At 45.8% G+C, this 22,043-nt stretch overlaps 4 non-coding genes across 4 annotated transcripts; 2 read left to right on the top strand and 2 right to left on the bottom strand.

The window, feature by feature from the left end:
• Positions 1-7,646: 7,646 nt before the first annotated feature.
• On the bottom strand, positions 7,647-7,733 carry TRNAS-GGA (transfer RNA serine (anticodon GGA)). Its single transcript has one exon. It is a non-coding gene; the product is annotated as a tRNA-Ser (tRNA).
• A 7,820-nt stretch (positions 7,734-15,553) lies between these two features.
• TRNAM-CAU (transfer RNA methionine (anticodon CAU)) lies at positions 15,554-15,627 on the top strand. Its single transcript has one exon. It is a non-coding gene; the product is annotated as a tRNA-Met (tRNA).
• Positions 15,628-20,643: 5,016 nt separating this feature from the next.
• On the bottom strand, positions 20,644-20,732 carry TRNAS-UGA (transfer RNA serine (anticodon UGA)). Its single transcript has one exon. It is a non-coding gene; the product is annotated as a tRNA-Ser (tRNA).
• Positions 20,733-21,480: 748 nt separating this feature from the next.
• Positions 21,481-21,551, top strand: TRNAG-GCC (transfer RNA glycine (anticodon GCC)). The gene has a single exon. It is a non-coding gene; the product is annotated as a tRNA-Gly (tRNA).
• Positions 21,552-22,043: the final 492 nt, after the last annotated feature.

The raw sequence follows: 22,043 nt of genomic DNA, 5'->3' as shown, positions 1-22,043 counted from the left end.
ATCGCCAAGGCTCACGGAGGTGTATCTGTATTTGGTGGGGTGGGGGAACGCACCCGTGAGGGTAATGATCTTTACATGGAAACGAAGGAATCGAAAGTTATTAATGAACAAGATATATCAGAATCGAAGGTGGCTCCAGTTCATGGTCAGATGAATGAACCACCAGGAGCTCGTATGAGAGTTGGTTCAACTGCTCTGACAATGGCTGAATATTTCCGAGATGTGAACAAGCAAGATGTCCTTTTATCTATCGACAACATATTTCGTTTTGTCCAAGCAGGATCAGAAGTTTCTGCTTTATTGGGTAGAATGCCTTCCGCCGTGGGTCATCAACCAACTCTTAGTACAGAAACGGATCCCCACAAGAGAGAATTACTTCTACCAAGGAAGGATCGATAACTTCTATTCAAGCTGTTTATGTACCTGCAGATGATTCGACTGACCCAGCTCCTGCTACAACATTTGCACACCCAGATGCTACCACTGTGCTTTCGAGAGGACTAGCAGCTAAAGGTATTTATCCGGCTGTAGATCCTTGGATTCGACTTCAACCATGTTACAACCCTGGATTGTGGGTGAAGAGCATTACGAAACCGCACAAGGGGTTAAACAGACTTTACAGCGTTATAAGGAATTGCAAGATATTATAGCTATTCCGGACTGGATGAATCGTCAGAAGAGGACCGTCTAACGGTAGCTCGGGCTCGGAAGATAGAACGTTTCTTATCACAACCCTTCCTCGTAGCAGAAGTATTTACTGGTTCGCCAGGGAAATATGTTAGTTTAACAGAAACCACTAAGGGATTTCAAATGATTCTTCCTGGAGAATTGGATAATCTCCCTGAACAAGCTTTTCATCTGGTTGGCAACATCGATGAAGCCACCACGAAGGCTGCAACCTTAAAGTGGAGGGTCAATGAAAGGGATGGTACTGAATCTTCGTGTAATGGCTCCTAATCGAACTGTTTGGAATTCTGAGGTTCGAGAAATCGTCCCATCTACGAGTAGTGGCCAGATTGGTGTATTGCCCAATCACGCTCCACTTCTTACAGCTTTGGATATGGGAGTCCCGAAGGTACGTCACGATGGACAGTGGTCCGCAATGGCGTTGATGGGTGGTTTCGCCATGGTAGACAGTAATCAGGTAACAACATCAGTCAACGAAGCAGAACGAGCTACCGAAATTGATCCTGAGGAGGCTCGGGAAGCTCTTCAGACAGCTCAAGCTGACGCAGCTCAAGCCGAAGGCAGAAGGAAAGCTATTGAAGCTAATCTAGCATTTAAAAGGAGCTAAGGCGAGATTAGAGGCTTCAAATACTACTCAATCATTCCCACTTTTAGTTGCGCCTGTGAGAAACGACGGGAAAAGCATGATGGGACACACAATGATTTGTTAGTCCCGTAATACTTCGTATCCATCCCAAATATTTGTAGAACTTATTAGGTATCATTTCAAGTATTGTGGTACCTAATGAGTTTTACCTACTATTGGATTCGAACCAATGACTCTCGCCGTATGAAAGCGACACTCCAACCACTGAGTTAAGTAGGCTTCTATTGCTTGTAGTACTCTATTATACCGACCCAGGGAGAGAATTTCAAACAATTAGAACATCAATAAATATTTGATTTTAACGGCAAAAAGATGAGTCTCGCCTCCTTCTCGGTTGGTTACCAGCTTGACAGGATCATCCGATGCATTATACTAATGTAGCCACAGGGCTATAGCTCAACGGTAGAGCACCTCGTTTACACGTGCGCCGATGCTTCTCGGGAAGGGTTCGTCGCTATTCAACCGATCTACGCGGAATATACCGCGTAAGTTACTTATGTCTTACCCTATTGGGAGATGTGGAAGAACAGTAGCATGACGAAGAATCGATCGGAAAAAGGATCGATTTCGGTGGGTTGATATGGTCAGTAGATGATACGTCTAATGCTAAGGGTGGTGGGGGCAATGCGAGGACCTCAACAAGATCTCTTCTTCGTCCTACGAACCTTGAGGTGTATGAGGGTATCGTATCTCCTTCCTAGGCGATCGAGACACTTAGAATTAAGTGGATTTGTGTCTACGGGATGCAAACCTGTGTCAACACTAAGAATCTTCTCGAGAGACTTCGGGATTGCTTCGGAGGGAACGAGTTCTTCGAGCACACGGAACCATTTCTTTGTTATTTATAATGAAGCAAAGGATGGTGCATCAACAATGGCTTCTTCCTCCCATCCGGTGGAAGACTAGTTGATGAGGGAGCCCAATGCCACGAAAGAAGCATGTTGGGTTCGTGAAGCAGTTCAAGAATTTATATATTCCGATCTGCATTACCGAGAATGTTTACGGTTCGAATCCGTATAGCCCTAATCTTTAATGATAAGCCGGTCTCGCCCATCGCAGCGGAACTAATTGAGAATTACCCAGATTCAACGCGACTCGCATGAACTATATAGATCGTAGGGTCACTACTTCCGTTTCGATCAGGGATAGGGATGAAGATCAGGAAGGAGAAGGAATTATTCATTAATAAGTTCCTCAATGATGGTCAATCGGAGAAAATTCAGATAAGAATCTAAATTGACGGATTGCTTTCCATAATAGATAATCCGTATAAATCAATCTTATGCATCGATTCGGTAGGGAGGTACATACCATACCCCACTACCTACTTAGTAGAATATAGTCCCCATCCGGTTCTTCCGGCAATTTGACTCATCTCACGGATTCCAGCCAAGAGCTCATTTCCGGATGGGGAGTCCCGTTTCTAATAATCTTCTCGCAAGTCCATTTGGTATCCAGCATCTTCCGAGGACTGGATCGGAGGGACGATTGGCTCATCACTGGGGGGGTGTACATCCCGATTCCATTCTGGGATGAGATGTCCGTGAGCCACGTCTGGCATCTCATCCCCGATCGAACGATCGAGGAGTCAGCAAACCCCCCCCCCTTCACTTATCATAAAGATGTTACACCCACACGGTGGGGTGAGAAGATAAATACCGAAGCAGGAGGAGTATGTAAATGTTTTTGCTTCCTAAACACGATTCCTTCCGGATCCTCCTACTAGTATCCATCCTTATTCCCTATACAGCCTTTTCGGTTTCCAGATCCGTCGCACCCATCCGCGAGGGGCCTGAAAAACTAACAAGCTATGAATCAGGTATGGAACCAAAGGGAGGGGCTTGGATCCAATTCCAGATCCGTTATTATATGTTTGCCCCGGTATTCGTTATTCCCGACGTCGAGACGGTCTCTCCCTATCCCCGGGCTATGAGTTTCAGGGAATTGGGTCTATTTGCTTTTACTGAAGTGTCTATCCCCATATCCATATTAATTGTCGGTTCGATTTATGCATGGTGAAAAGGAGCATTGGAATGGTCCTAATTTCTAACTATTCGGGTAAGAGGAACGGAGTCGACTCCCGTGGGGGGAATCCACTAATTAACTCCGTGGAGTCCTTCTCCCCCGATCAAGACACATCAAACTCGATTATTTTGACTAACTTGAATGATCTCTCCAATTGGTCTCGACTTTCCAGTTTGTGGCCACTCCTTTACGGTACTAGCTGCTGGCTCCATTGAATTCGCCTCATTAATTGGTTCACGCTTCGACTTCGACCGGTACGGTCTAGTACCAAGATCCAGCCCCAGACAAGCTGATCCCATAATAACGGCGGGTACTATCACCATGAAGATGGCTCCGTCTCTAGTGAGACTCTATGAACAAATGCCCGAACCAAAGTATGTAATTGCTATGGGGGCATGTACCATTACGGGAGGCATGTTTAGTACGGATTCTTACAGCACCGTTCGCGGAGTGGATAAATTGATTCCTGTGGACATTTATTTGCCGGGTCGTCCGCCCAAGCCCGAAGCTATTATTGATGCTGTGACAAAACCCCGCAAAAGAATTGCTCAGGAAAACTATAGGGATCGAACTTCTTGTCGAACCCGGAAGAGATATTTTAGTCTGAATCACCGACTTTTTTTCGTACCCAATACCTATACCGGTGAATACAATCAACGAATCGCAAATCAGTCTTCGAAATCCCTATCAAATATCCTCTCGAAGGGATTGAGTGGATTCGAAAGTATGCATGAAGAATCCGTATCAGAGGCGGGCGGGTGAAGATATTCCACAGAGATATAGAACGTTAGCTAATATGAGTATTATCAATAACAACGGCGATTCCAACATCGAGATGCGGGGTCGATTACCCGCTTGGTCGACTAGACATAGTTTAGCCCACAGACCTTTAGGTTCTGATTACCGGGGTGTCGAGATCCCACAGGTCAAAGCAGGGGATTGGCCTTCTATAGCTGTTGCTTCATATGCGTGCGGTTTCAATTATCCCCGTTCCCAATGTGCCTATGATGCAGCACCAGGAGGATCCCTAGCTAGTGTGTATCATCTGACGGAGGTGCGAGACGATGCAGATCAACCTGAAGAAGTATGTACAAAAGTCTTCGTTCCGAGAAAAGACCCCAGGATTCCATCCGTTTGTTGGGTTTGGAAAAGTTCCAATTTCCAGGAACGGGAATCCTATGATATGTTAGGAATCACTTATGAGAGTCATCCGCACCTACAACGTATCTTAATGCCTGGGAGCCGGCTGGGATGGCCTTTACGTAAGGATTATGTCGTACCCGACTTTTATGAGCTACAGGATGCTTATCGAATTGGGACGGAGGCAAAATTGAAAGCCATCCTCCCACTAGCCAATTCTGTATCATTCTATTTAATCTTGTGCTGCAGGTGAGGCTGGTCTACCTTATTTGAGACACTTGTTTCTCGTACGATCAATCGCATCCACGTATCTGCATCGAAATCCGCACCTACATATGCACGTTCAAGCGTATGTAGGTGTGGGTATAGATACATACCCCGACCAGTAGACCAATAAGCAATCCATATTTTTTTTTTGGATTCTCCTATTTCCAAGTGCGGTTTTCGCCCGCAGCCATCAGATCAAATTATTTCCCATCGGTATGCCAGGAACCAGACTTGAACTGGTGACACGAGGATTTTCAGTCCTCTGCTCTACCTACTGAGCTATCCCGGCCAGTGATTCCGCGATAATCCCAAACAAATATCCCAGCGTGGATTGATTCTTTCCCTTACCTATCCGTCCAATCGAAGTAACTATCCTCACGAATCCATTTTTTTTTTTATACCTTGCAGGCGAACCATTCAGACAATCCATTGGATTTGCCGAATGGTTCAGTCGCAAACCACTCAAAAATATTCTCGAGCTGGGGACGAGACATCAATCCGATTCGATTGAGCTATGAATCGGGAGCATGGATCCCCTCTCGTTTAGGTGGAGGAAATCAATACGTATTCGGGAGATGTATCTCGATACCCTTCGTCCGCTTGATGGGTCGAAGAATCCCATCCACCAGAATAGACGGGGAGGGATTTCTCTGTTTCATGGGGTAGATGCTTCCCACAACTCCTACGCAATTTGGATAATATGTTTCATCCCGTTCTACTGGGGATGTAGGGACTCGAACCCTCACGGTCCTACAAAGACCAACGGATTTTCTTTCTACCACAATTTGCATTGCTGTTTCCATCAACGGCGTAGAGTTGGACTCCATCTCTATCCGCGAAGGTCTGTTACTAATGGTTATTCATCGAACCATATTCATCCGAATACGGAGTATACATACACAAAGAGGAAATCAGGAGAAGATGGGATTCGGGGATAATCGAGTAGATCCCACCAATACCCGAGATTCTCGAGATTTTGATACAATCCTCGGTGCGGATGTTGAGTATGCACTGGGAGAGGATCCTCGCCGCTTATAGGATCATTCTAGATTGAATCATCCATGGAAAGAGAACATCTATCCGCTTAATGAATAATAGAAATTAATAGATCGTTCGTCGGAATAGCTTCCGTCGAGTCTCTGCACCTATCTCATCATCCGAATCCTGCTTCTGAAATGAGATTTGGCTCAGGATCGCCTACTAAATAATCCTAGGTTTCCCTGAATTTGAAAGCTATCACTCGGTGTGTTTCCATACCTAGGCTCAATCCAATCGAGTCCGCAGCGTCTACCATTCCGCCATACCCCCCCCCCCCTTGAGTCCCAAACCGAAGCAATGGATCTGCAATTGCATCAAATCCTTTTGCATGCCATCCGAGTTTGCATGTTCCATGCCATTTGTTCCAGAGATATTTCACGAGTCTCTTGATTCCGGTCAAGCGGAAATTATATACCCCGTCCCGATTCCCGAATTCTCAACCTCTTCCCTTTTCTGTTTCTATTCCCAATTTCCTCCAGAAAGGGACTCCACCGATCCCAGAGAATATATATCTGCGAGACCATACCCTGCTTCTCCGTATTCGCGTACCCATAAGAATTATACACGGGTGGGGTAATTAAATCAATACGATACGGTAGGAGATGGAATTATCGACTCATCTAACCCATCTCTGTGGTTGAATAACCCTTGCGGCTGACTGCGCCGTGGGCGCAACCACCATTGTCGCTTTAGGAGGGTTCTATTCCATCCCATGGGGTTCAAAAGAACCAGGAAAGCTTGGTTTGGATTCGGAAGTACCACATTCACAAGGCAGAGGTTATCGGTTCGATTCCGGCAGAATATTGCCCAGTATCAGTCGATGCACCAATACCGTGTCTCCCTTCGGCTTTGTCCCCCGCGTCGAAGCCTCCATTTCCAATAGAGTCGATGGGAATTCGAGTATTTGTTCGTCTACATTCATATGTTATGATTATTACAAATACCAAATGTTCAACAAAATTGGGTGACACTTATAAATAGTACCAGTACTTCGATTACGGAGAGGTCCATTCCGGGTCTTACCATGCTTACAAAGAAGGAGTTTTTATGTCTCGTTATCGAGGACCCCGTCTGAAAATAATACGTCGTCTCAAGGATCTACCCGGGCTTACAAATAAAACATCAAATCCGAGAGAAGCACGAATTGCTATTGATTAATCTGCTTCGAGAAAGGTATCTCAATTTTGCGTGCGTCTGGAAGCCAAACAGAGATTACGTTTCAATTATGGATCAACGGAACGACAATTGCCTAGATACGTTCGTATTGCTAGAAGAGCCAAGGGTTCAACAGGTCAAGTACCATTACAGCTACTCGAAATGCGTCCAGATAATATTGTTTCTCGTCCAGGTATGGCTCCTACTATTCCTGCAGCTAGGCAATTAGTTAATCATAGACACATTCTAGTGAACGATCGTATAGTCGATATACCGAGTTACCGTCGCAAACCAAAAGATACTATTATTGTGAGAAATCGACCGGGTTCTCGCAATGGACCAAATAGAGAGATGGAATTTTCTCGGGGAGACAAAATACCTGATCATTCAACTTTTTCCTCGTCGGGAGACAGTAGACCCACAGGATTAGTGAATGGAATCGCAAATCGGGAGTCCACTGGGTTGGATATAAATGAATTGCTCGTCGTTGAGTATTACTCCCGCAAAGCCTAACCCCAAGTAATTATCTAATAGTCTGGGATTCCTCATTCTGAAATTCGGATACCCCCCCCCCCGGGGGGGGGGATTCTTGGAATTATTATTTGAAATCGGGAGTACTAACTGGAAGCATTCAAAGGATTAGCAATTCTTTGGGGTGCCGGAACAGAGTCAATGACGGAATGCAAAGGGGAAAGGGGGGGATTCGAACCCCCGGTAAACAAGAGTCTACATAGCATTTCCAATGCTACACCTTAAACCACTCAGTCACCTTTCCTGCAACTTTGTACTATTTACACATCTTACCAATCTAAGAAACCGGATAGCAACTCAATCCTCGATGATAGACGGGAAAAAGTGATTCCTGGAAGTGAGTGCAAGCCTCATCAGTTATTAAGAAATGAGATTAATTCCCGGAATTGAGGTAGGGGAGGTGACCCCATCCCTGGGATAGATTTTTAGTTGTTCCGAGTCGATTTCATAATGAGAGATTTTCAATTAGGTGATGCAGATCCCATCAAAAGCAATCACTCCATTAGTAATTATTCATGGATGCTGCGAGACTATATACCCCCATTCACACACGACTCTCATTCGGTGCGGAATTAGTTACTCCACCCTCCCAGTCGATTGAGGGGGAGGGACATAGATACCAGACGGATGCACCTCTTCCCCTTGTATTGCAAAAGAGATCTGTTCTTCCGGCATCCTGATTAACTCAATAATAAGTGGAACGAAGAGGAATTCCAATTACGCCTAGATCCCAGAGAAATGACAATTCTATTGATAGAACTCCCACGATTCTGGCGGATATCTTGTTACAAATCATACCGACTACTGATAGGGAGAAGAGAGCTTTTACTTATTATAGAGATGGTGCGATTTGGGGAGGGAAAATCGATTAACCTTAATTCCTAATTAATTGGGGGATTCAAATTCCGATAGACCCGCGTTTGGTGAAGGTATGTTTCGAACGGGAAACAAGTCCTTCTGTCGTGTATCCTCGATTGATGCAGCCTCAAATGCTCCAGTTTCGATCTCCGGCGAATCGTAGTAGTAAGCAAAAGGTGAAACCTACGGACCGACCTATTTGTAGGACTCCGTGGGTAGGCATAGGGGAGAGGCACTACGTGGAGGAATCGACAACGCAAAAGCTTCGTTACGGTTGGGTTCAGCCGCGCGTCGTGTTTCTATGACGAATACCAATAATGATTGGGACAACGAACATCCATCCCGTTCGTATTTTGGATACCCCTAGAATCATCGGAGATTGTCGAAGTAGCTGATCCCCATGAAACTCGAAGCGTTGGGAACAGAGAAATTGTCATTAGTCTCTTGGTGTCGACGTGTCGGAGTGGCACAACCATGTTAACAAGAGATTTTTGGCAGAAGGGATGGCTAGTCCAGTAGTTTCACAGACACTAGCCCCCGTTCATCCATAGGTTTAGAGTAGGAATTGCTAGACTATTCCAAATACTAGTCTCTCTCCATGCATCATGCAGGAGGAGCCGTATGAGGTGAGAATCTCAAGTACGGTTTTGAAGCGGAGCTCATTCACGCTGAGTGAGCGACCCTGACGAATGTCGGCCCAATCCGAAGGAGAATATGCAGAAGCTTCATAAAATTACTACAAAGCTATGCGTTTGGAGATTGATCCTCATGATCGGAGTTACATACCCCATAATATAGGTTTGATTCATACTAGCAATGGAGAACATGCAAAGGCTTTGGAATACTATTTTCAAGCATTGGAACGGAATCCTTTTCCACCACAGGCTCTTAATAATATGGCTGTGATCCGTCATTACGTGCGATTACCCATACTATAGGATCCCTTGATTCGAAACCACTCGATGTAGGAGGCTTTCCACAAGCATACTCCCATAAGGAGTTCTCCTGAGCTGTGGAATTTGGTGTCCCCCGTAGTAACTCAGGTCCGGGGGAAGAACGGAAGCCTGTGAATCCCATGGATAATCGGGTGAATTGAGGGAGAAAGCACCGCAAAGATTCGTCATCGAAAATCTGGGTCGATACGATGAGATTTGCTCACTCGGGGGGTTCTACAATCGATTCCTGTAATAGAATCGATTTGGAAAGGAATATCGAGCTATGGTGTAGTATCAAATCCCAAAGGAAACATTTCAGCGGATCTATTTTTAGAAGTAGGGGAATTAGTTCCGGGGGAGATTATTACCCTCCTCCACGAATTAGGAGTATGGAAAAGATTCTATCTCGCATCGATAGGATTGGAAACCATTCCCAGTAACTACTCTTGATTCTTCTCTAGACTAACGGGGGAGGGGGCCAAGTAAATCTCTCTCTTCTCTTGGATCAGATAGAGAATAAGCTACTGAGTAGTCATTCGAGCCGCATGAGGTAGGAAACTCTCAAGTCCGGTTCTGAGGGAGGATATCTCGAAGGGATCTATCCATCCCGACCGGGGGGAGCAGGCCATTCAACAGGGAGACCCGGAGGCTTCGGAATCTTGGTTTGATCAAGCCGCTGAGTGTCGGAAACAAGCAATAGCACTTCCTCCAAGCAATTATATCGAAGCACAAAATTGGTTGAGGATTACGAAACGTTCCAGGTGATGAGAGAGGGGGGTGACGCCGGGGTAGCAGTGATATGGGGACCAGACAATTGAAAGAAATTCCTTTACATTTTCTACCCCCCCCCCCCCCCTGGGATACCAGGAAGGAGAAGACTTCTCCTCCTACCGATTGCCATCTGGTAATATGTAACCCCCCCCCTACTGAAACGTATAAGAATCTCTCTATACAAGGTCCATAAAGCACTAATAAGTTGTGTAATAATAAGATTAAATGCCTGCCTCGGATAACTCTTCTATTACAGCTGTTCCAGTTCCAAACTCAGGGAGAAGAATACCTTACATACGAATTCCATCTCTTAGAAGTTTCGTATCCCCCGCTGGTAGGTCGTTGCTATCCCCTGTCCGAAGAGAGGAGAATCTCGATGACTATTCGTTCACCGGAACCAGAAGTCAAGATTATGGTGGAAAAGGATCCCGTGAGAACTTCTTTCGAAAAATGGGCTCAACCTGGACATTTCTCGAGAACTTTAGCTAAGGGTCCCAGTAGTACCACTTGGATTTGGAATCTACATGCTGATGCTCATGATTCTGATAGTCACACAAATGATTCAGAAGATATATCCCGTAAAACATTCAGCGCCCATTTTGGTCAATTAGCTATTATTCTTATCTGGCTGAGTGGTATGTATTTTCACGGGGCTCGCTTCTCTAATTACGAGGCGTGGCTAAGTGATCCCACTCATGTTAAGCCTAGCGCCCAGGTAGTTTGGCCAATAGTTGGTCAAGAGATACTTAATGGAGATGTAGGTGGGGGATTCCAGGGAATACAGATAACGTCCGGATTTTTTCAAATATGGCGGTCTTCTGGAATAACTAGTGAGTTACAACTCTATTGCACCGCTATCGGTGCCTTAATCTTTGCAGGATTGATGTTCTTCGCTGGTTGGTTCCACTATCACAAGGCTGCTCCAAAATTGGCTTGGTTCCAGGACGTGGAATCCATGTTGAACCACCACCTAGCAGGCCTCTTGGGATTGGGTTCCTTGGCGTGGGCGGGACACCAGGTACACGTCTCGCTACCCATTAACCAACTATTAGACGCGGGAATCGATCCTAAGGAGATACCTCTTCCTCATGAATCCATTTTGAATCGTGACCTTTTGGCTCAGATGTATCCCAGTTTCGCAAAGGGATTAACTCCATTCTTTACCCTCGACTGGTTACAATACTCAGATTTCTTAACCTTCCGTGGGGGATTGAATCCAGCCACAGGGGGATTGTGGTTGACCGATACTGCGCATCACCATCTAGCTATTGCAGTTCTTTTCCTGATAGCTGGTCACATGTATCGAACCAATTGGGGTATCGGGCATAGTACGAAAGAGATTCTGGAAGCTCATAAAGGTCCCTTCACGGGTGAGGGTCACAAGGGTCTTTACGAGATCCTAACTACTTCATGGCATGCTCAATTAGCTATTAATCTTGCTATGTTGGGTTCCCTAACAATTGTAGTGGCCCATCATATGTATGCTATGCCTCCCTATCCATACCTAGCTACTGATTATGCTACGCAGCCATCCCTGTTTACGCATCACATGTGGATTGGTGGTTTCCTAGTGGTAGGCGCGGCGGCACACGCAGCTATTTTTATGGTGAGAGATTATGATCCGACTACTCAATACAACAACCTATTGGATCGTGTCATTCGGCATCGTGATGCAATAATTTCACATCTTAACCGGGTATGCATTTTTCTAGGTTTCCATAGTTTCGGATTGTATATTCATAACGATACTACGAGTGCGTTGGGACGTCCCCAAGATACGTTTTCAGATACTGCTATTTAATTACAACCCATATTTGCTCAGTGGGTCCAAAACATTCATGCTTCTGCTCCTGACTTAACGGCACCTAATGCAACAGCAGGTACCAGTTTGACCTGGGGGGGTGGAGACTTAGTAGCAGTAGGTGGTAAAGTTGCTTTGTCACCAATCCCATTAGGTACTGCCGATTTTTTGGTGCATCACATCCATGCCTTTACGATTCATGTTACTGTATTAATATCACCAAAAGGTGTCCCGTTTGCGAGGAGCTCCCGCCTAATACCCGACAAAGCGAATCTTGGTTTTCGTTTCCCTCGTGATGGCCCCGGTAGAGGAGGTACCTGCCAGGTATCTGCTTGGGATCATGTCTTCTCAGGTTTGTTCTGGATGTATAATTCCATCTCAGTAGTTATATTTCATTTCAGTTGGAAGATGCAATCTGACGTACGGGGTAGTATAAGTGACCAGGGAGTAGTGAGCCATATCACTGGAGGAAACTTCGCGCAGAGTTCAACAACCATTAATGGATGGCTCCGTGATTTCCTATGGGCACAGGCTTCCCAAGTCATTCAATCGTATGGTTCTTCATTATCCGCATATGGTCTTTTATTCTCGGGTGCTCATTTTGTTTGGGCTTTTAGTCTGACGTTCCTGTTCAGTGGCCGTGGATATCGGCAAGAACTCATCGAATCTACTGTTCGGGCCCATAATAAATTGAAAGTTGCTCCTGCTATCCAGCCCAGGGCTCTGAGTATTGTACAGGGACGTGCCGTAGGGGTGGCTCATTACCTTCTGGGTGGAATCGCCACAACATGGGCATTCTTCCTAGCGAGAATCATTGCAGTAGGATAATGGCTAGGAGGATTCGAAAAGCATTACGGCATCAAGATTTCCAAAGTTCAGCCAGGGTCTATCCCAAGACCCAACTACTCGTCGTATCTGGTTCGGTATAGCCACTGCGCATGACTTCGAGAGTCATGACAATATTACCGAGGAACGTCTCTACCAGAAAATATTTGCTTCCCATTCTGGTCAATTAGCTATAATTCTTCTCTGGACTTCTGGGAATCTATTCCATGTAGCTTGGCAGGGTAACTTCGAGGCATGGGTGCAAAACCCATTACAGGTAAGACCAATCGCTCATGCCATTCGGGATCCTCATTTTGGTCAACCAGCCGTCGAGGCTTATACCCGAGGGGGAGCTCCGGGTCCGGTTAATATTGCTTATCCTGGTGTTTATCAGTGGCGGTACACTATCGGTTTACGCGACAATCAAGATCTATATACCGGAGCTATCTCCTTACTAGCTGTTTCCGCCTTGTTCCTGGTAGCGGGTTGGTTGCATCTACAACCCAAATGGAAACCGGGTATTTCTTGGTTCAAAAATGCTGAATCTCGTCTCAATCATCACTTATCAGGACTCTTCGGAATAAGCTCTCTAGCTTGGACAGGCCACCTGATTCACGTCGCTATTCCTGAATCTAGAGGCGAACATGTGAGATGGGGTAATTTACTAACTGCACTACCACACCCCCAAGGTTTGGGACCATTCTTTTCGGGTCAATGGAGTGTTTATGCACAAAGTCCCGACTCCGCTAATCACTCGTTCAATAGTGCTCAGGGAGCAGGAACTGCCATTTCAACCTTTCCGGGGGGATTTCATCCACAAACTCAGAGTTTGTGGTTAACTGATATCGCTCATCATCATCTGGCAATTGCGGTTGTGTTTATCATTGCCGGCCACATGTACAGGACTAACTACGGCATCGGACATAGTATAAAAGAGATTCTGGAAGCTCATATTCCTCCAGGAGGCAGGTTGGGACGTGGACATAGGGGACTCTACGACACAATCAATAACTCCCTACATTTCCAATTAGGACTCGCTTTAGCTGCTTTAGGAGTCATTACTTCCCTAGTGGCACAACATATGTATTCCTTACCCGCTTATGCTTTTATAGCACAGGATTATACGACCCAGGCCGCGCTATACACCCATCACCAGTACATCGCTGGTTTTATTATGACAGGGGCGTTCGCCCACGGAGCCATATTCTTTATACGGGATTATGATCCGGAACAAAATAAGGATAACGTGTTGGCAAGGATGTTGGAGCATAAAGAAGCAATAATAGCCCATTTGAGTCGGGCTAGTTTATTCCTAGGGTTCCATACTTTGGGTCTCTATGTCCATAACGACGTCACGTTAGCCTTTGGAACCCCAGAGAAGCAAATTCTTATTGAACCTGTATTTGCTCAACGGATACAATCCGCTCACGGTAAATCTTTGTATGGTTTCGACGTACTTCTCTCCTCGACAGACAGTCCAGCATTCAATGCTGGTCAGAGCTTGTGGCTACCCGGTTGGTTAGACGCCATTAATAATAATAGCAACTCATTATTCCTAACCATTGGACCCGGGGATTTCTTAGTTCATCATGCTATTGCTCCAGGTCCACATACAACTACACCGATTCTAGTGAAGGGTGCATTAGATGCGCGCGGCTCCAAGCTGATGCCGGATAAGAAAGAATTTGGTTATAGTTTTCCTTGCGACGGTCCAGGTAGAGGTGGTACCTGTGACATCTCGGCCTGGGATGCATTTTATCTGGCAGTTTTCCGGATGTCGAATACAATTGGATGGGTCACCTTTTACTGGCACCGGAAGCATATTACCCTGTGGCAGGGAAATGTAGCTCAATTCAATGAATCCTCTACTTACTTGATGGGATGGTTGAGGGATTATCTACGGCTGAATTCTTCACAACTCATTAACGGTTACAATCCTTTCGGTATGAACAGTTTATCCGTCTGGGCATGGATGTTTTCGTTTGGACATCTCGTTCGGGCTACTGGATTCACGTTTCCCATCTCCTGGCGCGGTTATTGGCAAGAACTTATTGAAACTCTGGCTCGGGCTCATGAACGCACACCTTTGGCCAATCTGATTCGCTGGAAAGACAAACCAGTCGCTCTTTCTATCGTTCAAGCACGATTAGTGGGACTAGCCCACTTCTCCGTAGGTTATATATTTACCTATGCAGCTTTCTCAATAGCATCCACATCGGGTAAATTTGGGTAGCTCTGTGTTTCGCCTCAATAAAAGCTAAAAGCATGTATCGCATTGGGCTTACCTTTGGCATTCGAGCCAGTGGTAAGCCCAACTTATCCACGATTAAAATCTGTCTCTGATGGATAGATAGCACGGATGGGTGGCAAATCATAGCACTTCAATTGGACTCTATCCCAAATTCCATCCATTCTATAATAACATTCCAATATCGCCGACTAGGAAATTACGGCAAAGAGGAGTCTCATTGAGAAAGAGAAGAAGAAACAAAAACTGGTGAGGAAATATTATCTCATACGTCAATCCCTGAAACAGAGAATGAGGGGGGGTTTATCAATACAAGAAAAATTAGAGGTTTCTGAGGCGTTCCAATCTCCACCACGTAACAGTGCACCCACCCGTCTTCGTAACCGATGCTCCCTAACCGGACGCCCCAGATCCAATTATCGAGACTTTGGTTCATCCAGACACGTACCACGCGAAATGGCACACGCTTGTTTGCTGCCTGGAGTAATAAAATCGAGTTGGTAGATAAATATTGGTTTTCCCACACGAATTGTTGGAGAATCGATCTCCATAAATTCACAAGATTCCCTCGTGTTCAATGTAATTATTTGAAGACTGTATAATAATTACAGCGAGGGAATCAACCACGCGGGGTAGAGCAGCTTGGTAGCTCGCAAGGCTCATAACCTTGAGGTCACGGGTTCGAATCCCGTCTCCGCAAACGAAAATTAACTTGGTGATAGGGTGATAAAGCAATAGGTGATAGGGGGATAAAGCAATAGTCCACCCTGTTCCCGTATTTTTATTCCAACTATTTGACCACGTACCGGCGGGTATTCATCCACAACATAAACCGGATAATCCCAAATTTTCCCCCCTCATTCTCCTTTTTCTCCTTCCCAGGTGAATCTCCCGATTCTCTATCGGGATCCATTCAATCGGGTAAGTAGGGGGTGGAAAGGAGGACTCAACCATTTCCGCTAGTTCCAGAGACCTTACCCCACCTAGTTTTAGTATCAGCAGTTTTTAATCCCCCCCCCCTGGTAAGATTGAGAGAATAGTGACAGGATAATGATTTGAGAAACGGGAAACAGAATAGTTCTGTTTCCGACATACTGTGTTTCATACACCTCATCAATGTCATCATCGGTAAGCCCTTTTAACTCAGTGGTAGAGTACCGCCATGGTAAGGCGTAAGTCATCGGTTCAAATCCGATAAAGGGCTCGTGAGATTTCACTCGACTTGTCTCTTTCTCTCGGCACAGACACTCGTAATCCTTCCTTACATTGTAGAGTACCACATATGTTTCTACCAATTCAGAAAATTAGTGATCACGTCGAAATGATCCTTCGCCCGAATAGGCGACGAATATGACGAGGCCCCCCCCCCCCCCCAGATGCCTATCGAATCAGATTATCCTGATTATCCACTTTCACTGCTCGGGGGACTCCCGGTAAGATTCGCAACAAATATCCACATATATCTATCTATATAGCGGGATCCATATGTGGGTGGGGAAATCAACGAAGAATCAGCGAATCGCTACGTAATAAAGCTGTTCGGAATGTTCCCCCCCGTCTTGAATCTCAGAATTATTGCTACCCGTAATATAAGAAATTTAGGTAGATGTAATTCATGATGTGGAAGATCATTCAGTTACCCCTGATACAGGAATCCAATGAGAATTCTGACTATCGATACATCTCTCCGCAGGGGGAGATATTCCAATGAATTCTCGTATGAAAAGATTTCAGCTAACTCCCAGCTACGGGTTTCTCTCGTATCATTCCGATCCATCTCCCGCTTCTTAACCAGGAGGTAAGACGGACTATATGGTTCTCATTTAATCTATCGAGACGGGAGTTTGTTTCTCTCGTCCGACATCAAGGAAAAGTGGCCTCCCCCCACCCCCCCCCACCCACCCGCCATTAATCACCCGAATGATTCGGGAGCGAAAAGCTTCCGAATGGTATTGAGTATTGGTAGAATAAATATCAGGAAGTGTCTCTTCCATCGTGAAATAGACGAGTAAAGTGAAGATACGGATCATAAATATCTGTATGTACGCGTGTCCTACTCAATTCACCAAATAGATAGATTGCTGAAAATTGGTGCTTCTCCCACTCCTTCCTGTACTTCTCCAGTGGGCAGGACATGCGGGAGGAAACACCAGCACCACATAAAGAGATCCAATAGATGCCGTTGATTGTTCAATTGGAAGGAATCTAGCTGGGATAAAGTTCCGGATCAGGATTCATCGACGTAGCGAACGGGTTGATGGAGTCTCGGAAGAAGAGAAAGGGTTACCCACTTTCTGAAGAATCACGAAATCAATTTCGTTGTATCGGTACTCTATCCATATCCATCCGCTTGGGGGAACGAGACGGAGTAGAAAAGTACCCTCGACGGGACCTAGGAATATTGTTACCATGCCAGAGAGATTCCGACAAATTCTTATTCAGAAGGGGCAGTGATATGGTAGTTTCATTTCCTACACCACGACCCTATCATGTCATGAAATAGAAGGGCACCCAAAATGGTTGGAAGAGTTGAATAGGAGAATAACTATGACCATCGCCATTGGAAAATCCTCCAAGGAATCGAAAGATTTGTTTGATAGTATGGACGATTGGCTACGAAGGGATCGTTTCGTATTTGTAGGTTGGTCCGGTCTATTACTTTTCCCCACCGCTTATTTCTCCCTAGGCGGTTGGTTCACCGGCACAACCTTCGTCACCTCGTGGTATACTCATGGATTAGCTAGTTCCTACTTGGAAGGTTGCAATTTTCTGACTGCCGCAGTTTCCACCCCTGCAAATAGTCTCGCTCATTCCTTGCTTCTACTGTGGGGTCCGGAAGCACAGGGAGACTTCACCCGTTGGTGCCAATTAGGGGGTCTATGGACCTTTGTTGCTCTTCACGGTTCCTTCGCTTTGATAGGTTTCATGTTACGTCAATTCGAACTTGCTAGGTCCGTACAATTACGTCCCCATAATGCAATAGCGTTCTCTGCTCCCATTGCTGTTTCTGTTTCTGTATTCCTAATCTACCCGTTAGGGCAATCCGGTTGGTTTTTTGCACCCAGCTTCGGTGTAGCAGCTATCTCTCGATTCATTCTCTTTTTCCAGGGTTTTCACAACTGGACGTTGAACCCGTTTCATATGATGGGAGTCGCCGGAGTCCTTGGTGCTGCTCTTTCGTGTGCCATTCATGGCGCCACGGTGGAAAACACCTTATTTGAAGACGGTGATGGCGCAAATACATTCCGTGCTTTTAACCCAACTCAATCCGAAGAGACCTATTCAATGGTTACCGCTAATCGTTTCTGGTCCCAAATATTCGGTGTCGCTTTCTCCAACAAACGTTGGTTGCATTTCTTTATGTTATTCGTGCCAGTAACTGGATTATGGATGAGTGCTATCGGAGTAGTTGGTCTCGCTTTGAATTCGCGTGCTTATGACTTCGTTTCCCAAGAAATTCGTGCGGCGGAAGATCCTGAGTTTGAAACTTTCTACACAAAGAACATTCTGTCGAATGAGGGTATTCGTGCCTGGATGGCAGCTCAGGATCAGCCTCATGAAAACCTTGTATTCCCCGAGGAGGTCTTACCCCGTGGAAACGCTCTTTAACGAAACTCTGTCTCTGGGTGGTCGCGATCAGGAAACCACAGGTTTCGCTTGGTGGGCCGGTAACGCTCGACTGATCAATCTGTCTGGTAAATTACTCGGTGCCCATGTAGCTCATGCTGGCTTGATCGTGTTTCGGGCTGGAGCCATGAATTTGTTTGAAGTGGCTCACTTCGTTCCGGAGAAGCCTATGTATGAACAGGGGTTAATTCTACTTCCCCACCTAGCTACCCTAGGTTGGGGAGTGGGTCCCGGTGGGGAAGTCGTCGATACCTTTCCCTATTTTGTTTCTGGAGTCCTTCATTTGATATCTTCCGCGGTTCTAGGGTTCGGGGGTATTTATCACGCTCTCATTGGCCCCGAGACTTCAGAAGAGTCCTTCCCATTTTTCGGCTATATATGGAAGGACAAAAATAAGATGACTACTATATTGGGTATTCATCTAATCTTGTTAGGAGCCGGCGCCTTCCTCCTAGTATTCAAAGCGTTATATTTCGGAGGCTTGTATGACACATGGGCCCCGGGAGGTGGGGATGTACGGAAGATTACGAATCTCACTTTAAGCCCGAGTGTCATATTTGGTTACTTACTCAAATCCCCCTTTGGTGGAGAGGGTTGGATTGTAAGTGTCGATAACCTAGAAGATATTATTGGGGGACATGTCTGGCTGGGATCCATCTGTATCTCCGGGGGGATCTGGCACATATTGACCAAACCATTTGCTTGGGCCCGTCGCGCTTTTGTGTGGTCCGGAGAGGCTTACCCGTCCTATAGCTTAGGAGCACTTGCTATTTTTGGTTTTACTGCTTGTTGTTTCGTTCGGTTCAATAACACGGCATATCCTAGTGAATTCTATGGTCCTACCGGTCCAGAGGCTTCTCAAGCTCAAGCTTTTACTTTTCTTGTCAGGGACCAGCGTCTCGGCGCCAACATAGGTTCCGCTCAAGGACCTACTGGTTTGGGTAAATACCTGATGCGTTCCCCCACGGGAGAAATCATATTTGGAGGCGAAACAATGCGTTTCTGGGACCTTCGTGCTCCTTGGTTGGAGCCACTGAGAGGCCCCAACGGTTTGGATTTGAGTAAGTTGAAAAGAGATATACAACCCTGGCAGGAGCGACGCTCCGCGGAGTATATGACTCATGCACCTCTGGGTTCCTTAAATTCCGTAGGTGGAGTAGCTACTGAGATAAATGCCGTGAACTATGTATCTCCCCGAAGTTGGTTGGCTACTTCCCATTTCGTTCTAGGATTTTTCTTTTTTGTGGGTCATTTATGGCATGCGGGAAGAGCCCGTGCGGCGGCAGCCGGGTTTGAGAAGGGAATTGACCGTGATACCGAACCCGTTCTTTCCATGACACCATTAAATTAGGACAAATTGCTGAGATATTAATGGAAAGTTATTACTTGGTAGTATTAGTACCTACCATACCAGACAAATTTCCATTTTCTACTGGTGGTTCTTTGCGGAACCGGGACACAGCTCATACATAAACTAACCCCCCAGTGGGGTTAGTTCGATACGTCGGTATATACCCAGCAGTAACCTTTACCTCGCGGATGAGGGAAGGGCGAGGTGTAACTCACTGTTCATTTCTATAGGGTTCCGGGAAACCACAAGTTTCGGTAGCATTTGCACTTATGTCTACAAATCACCCCCCTGGAGGGGGTGATTTGGCGATGACGACTCATCTCCGTAAGCTAATTTGAAGCTAATTTGAATCCTCACCAGTTGTATCTGGTGGAACGTACCCATCCCGCAAATGGGTGGGTAATTGACCTTTGATCATCCCGATAAGTCAATCGATAGAACTGGTATTTTAAATACCTCTAGTTAACATCAGATCTCTCATATTTGTTTGTTTCCTATCCCTCGAACCCTGATAGGGAAAGTATTGACACGGGACCTGGGCCTGGAGATGCGGCGCATGAACCGGGGCGGAGGAGGAATACCCCCAGACTGCTTCAGAAGATTCCTCTCATCTATCATTATTAAGAATAGGCTCCCCTCGGGGACATTGGCATTTTTTGGGAAATACTAGGTGGTTCTTTTAGACCACCGATAGACCACTAATACCCCCTCCCGTCGGGTCCGGTACTGAATCAATTGAGGAGAGAGAGGGATTCGAACCCTCGATAGCGTTTCAGCACTATGCCAGTTTTCAAGACTGGAGCCATAAACCACTCGACCACCTCTCCTAGAAAGCTCTTCTCCAATTCTTCGGAGATCTTGTCGATCTTGATACACATGTATTGTATCGAGATTCACCCCTATTACGAAAGATATGAGATGATGGTTTCGTATGATTTACTATGAAATCAATATAGGGATCATTCCAAATAATCAAATTCTTACTCCTACTTGATGGATTATCAAGAGATTCGAAAGAGACATTGGATTCCGGGGTACTGAACTAGAAGGATTCTTGTTCCGTCCAAAATCCTCGGTCTCGGTATGGTGTAAGTCCCACCGGATGGGGATCAGATGGTACAAATCCTCTACTTCTGATACGTCGAGAGTCCTAACTACGACTATTGCTTTCCAATTGGCTTTATTCACATTAATCGCCATTTCATTCCTACTAGTAATTGGTGTACCTGTCGTGCTTGCTTCCCCCAATGGTTGGTCAAGCAACAAAAATGTCGTCTTTTCAGGGGCTTCCTTATGGATCGGATTAGTTTTCCTAGTGGGTATACTTAATTCCTTCATATCCCAGAGATTCAATGTATCGGTAATTCTGGCCCCCTCCTCACGATTCATAATGGCGAGTGGGGAGAGAGAATCAATAATAATTACGGTCTACGGAATCGACACTTCCTCCTCGGGGGGGGGGGGGCTCTCCGTCCACGAGGGAAAATCCCGAGACGAGGTGGATGGATTAGGTGTGTTGACTAGAGGAGTTACCACATATATAGTTATTCAATATAGAACGGGGTGGCATATCACGCGGATATAGTTGAATGGTAAAATATCTCCTTGCCAAGGAGAGGACGCGGGTTCGATTCCCGCTATCCGCCGACCCGACTTTCTTGCCCCGCTTCCACCCCCGGCAGTAGCCCCCGGGATAGTTCAGACCGGTGGAGAGAATATTTTTGAGCTTCAGGAGTGAGATATTCCCAATTGAGGAAGTCATAACCGAGTGATTTGAGGCGTAGATTTCCAATCTGGGTTTTCCCTCGAGGGGAAACAGAACATTGAATGAACCAAAAGCAATGGAGAAGCCTATATACTTACTGATGCTGCTGGTAATTACCAATTATTATTGGGATACATAAGTTCATCGGTGAAAGAAATAATCGTCCATGGAAATATGGATTGGGTGAAGCTTTTCAACTGCCTCACTTCACTTCGGAGAATTGCAAGGTTTAAGTCTCAGCGTTACCTCTATGCCGTGTTCGACTTCCTACACATCTAGGAAGCAGTCGACCTAGAGGTTGTGGGAGATGCCACATGCGGTTCCGCATATAGGTATGCATCGAGCGGGATTTTGCGATAAGGATTCGGAGAGG

The sequence above is a fragment of the Dipteris shenzhenensis genome, unplaced genomic scaffold, assembly GCF_047967505.1.
Source record: "Dipteris shenzhenensis isolate YYH24624 ecotype China unplaced genomic scaffold, Dip_SZ_1.0 scaf0186, whole genome shotgun sequence".
In the NCBI taxonomy this organism is placed as follows: domain Eukaryota; kingdom Viridiplantae; phylum Streptophyta; class Polypodiopsida; order Gleicheniales; family Dipteridaceae; genus Dipteris; species Dipteris shenzhenensis.
This window is presented reverse-complemented; position numbering and strand designations above follow the sequence as displayed.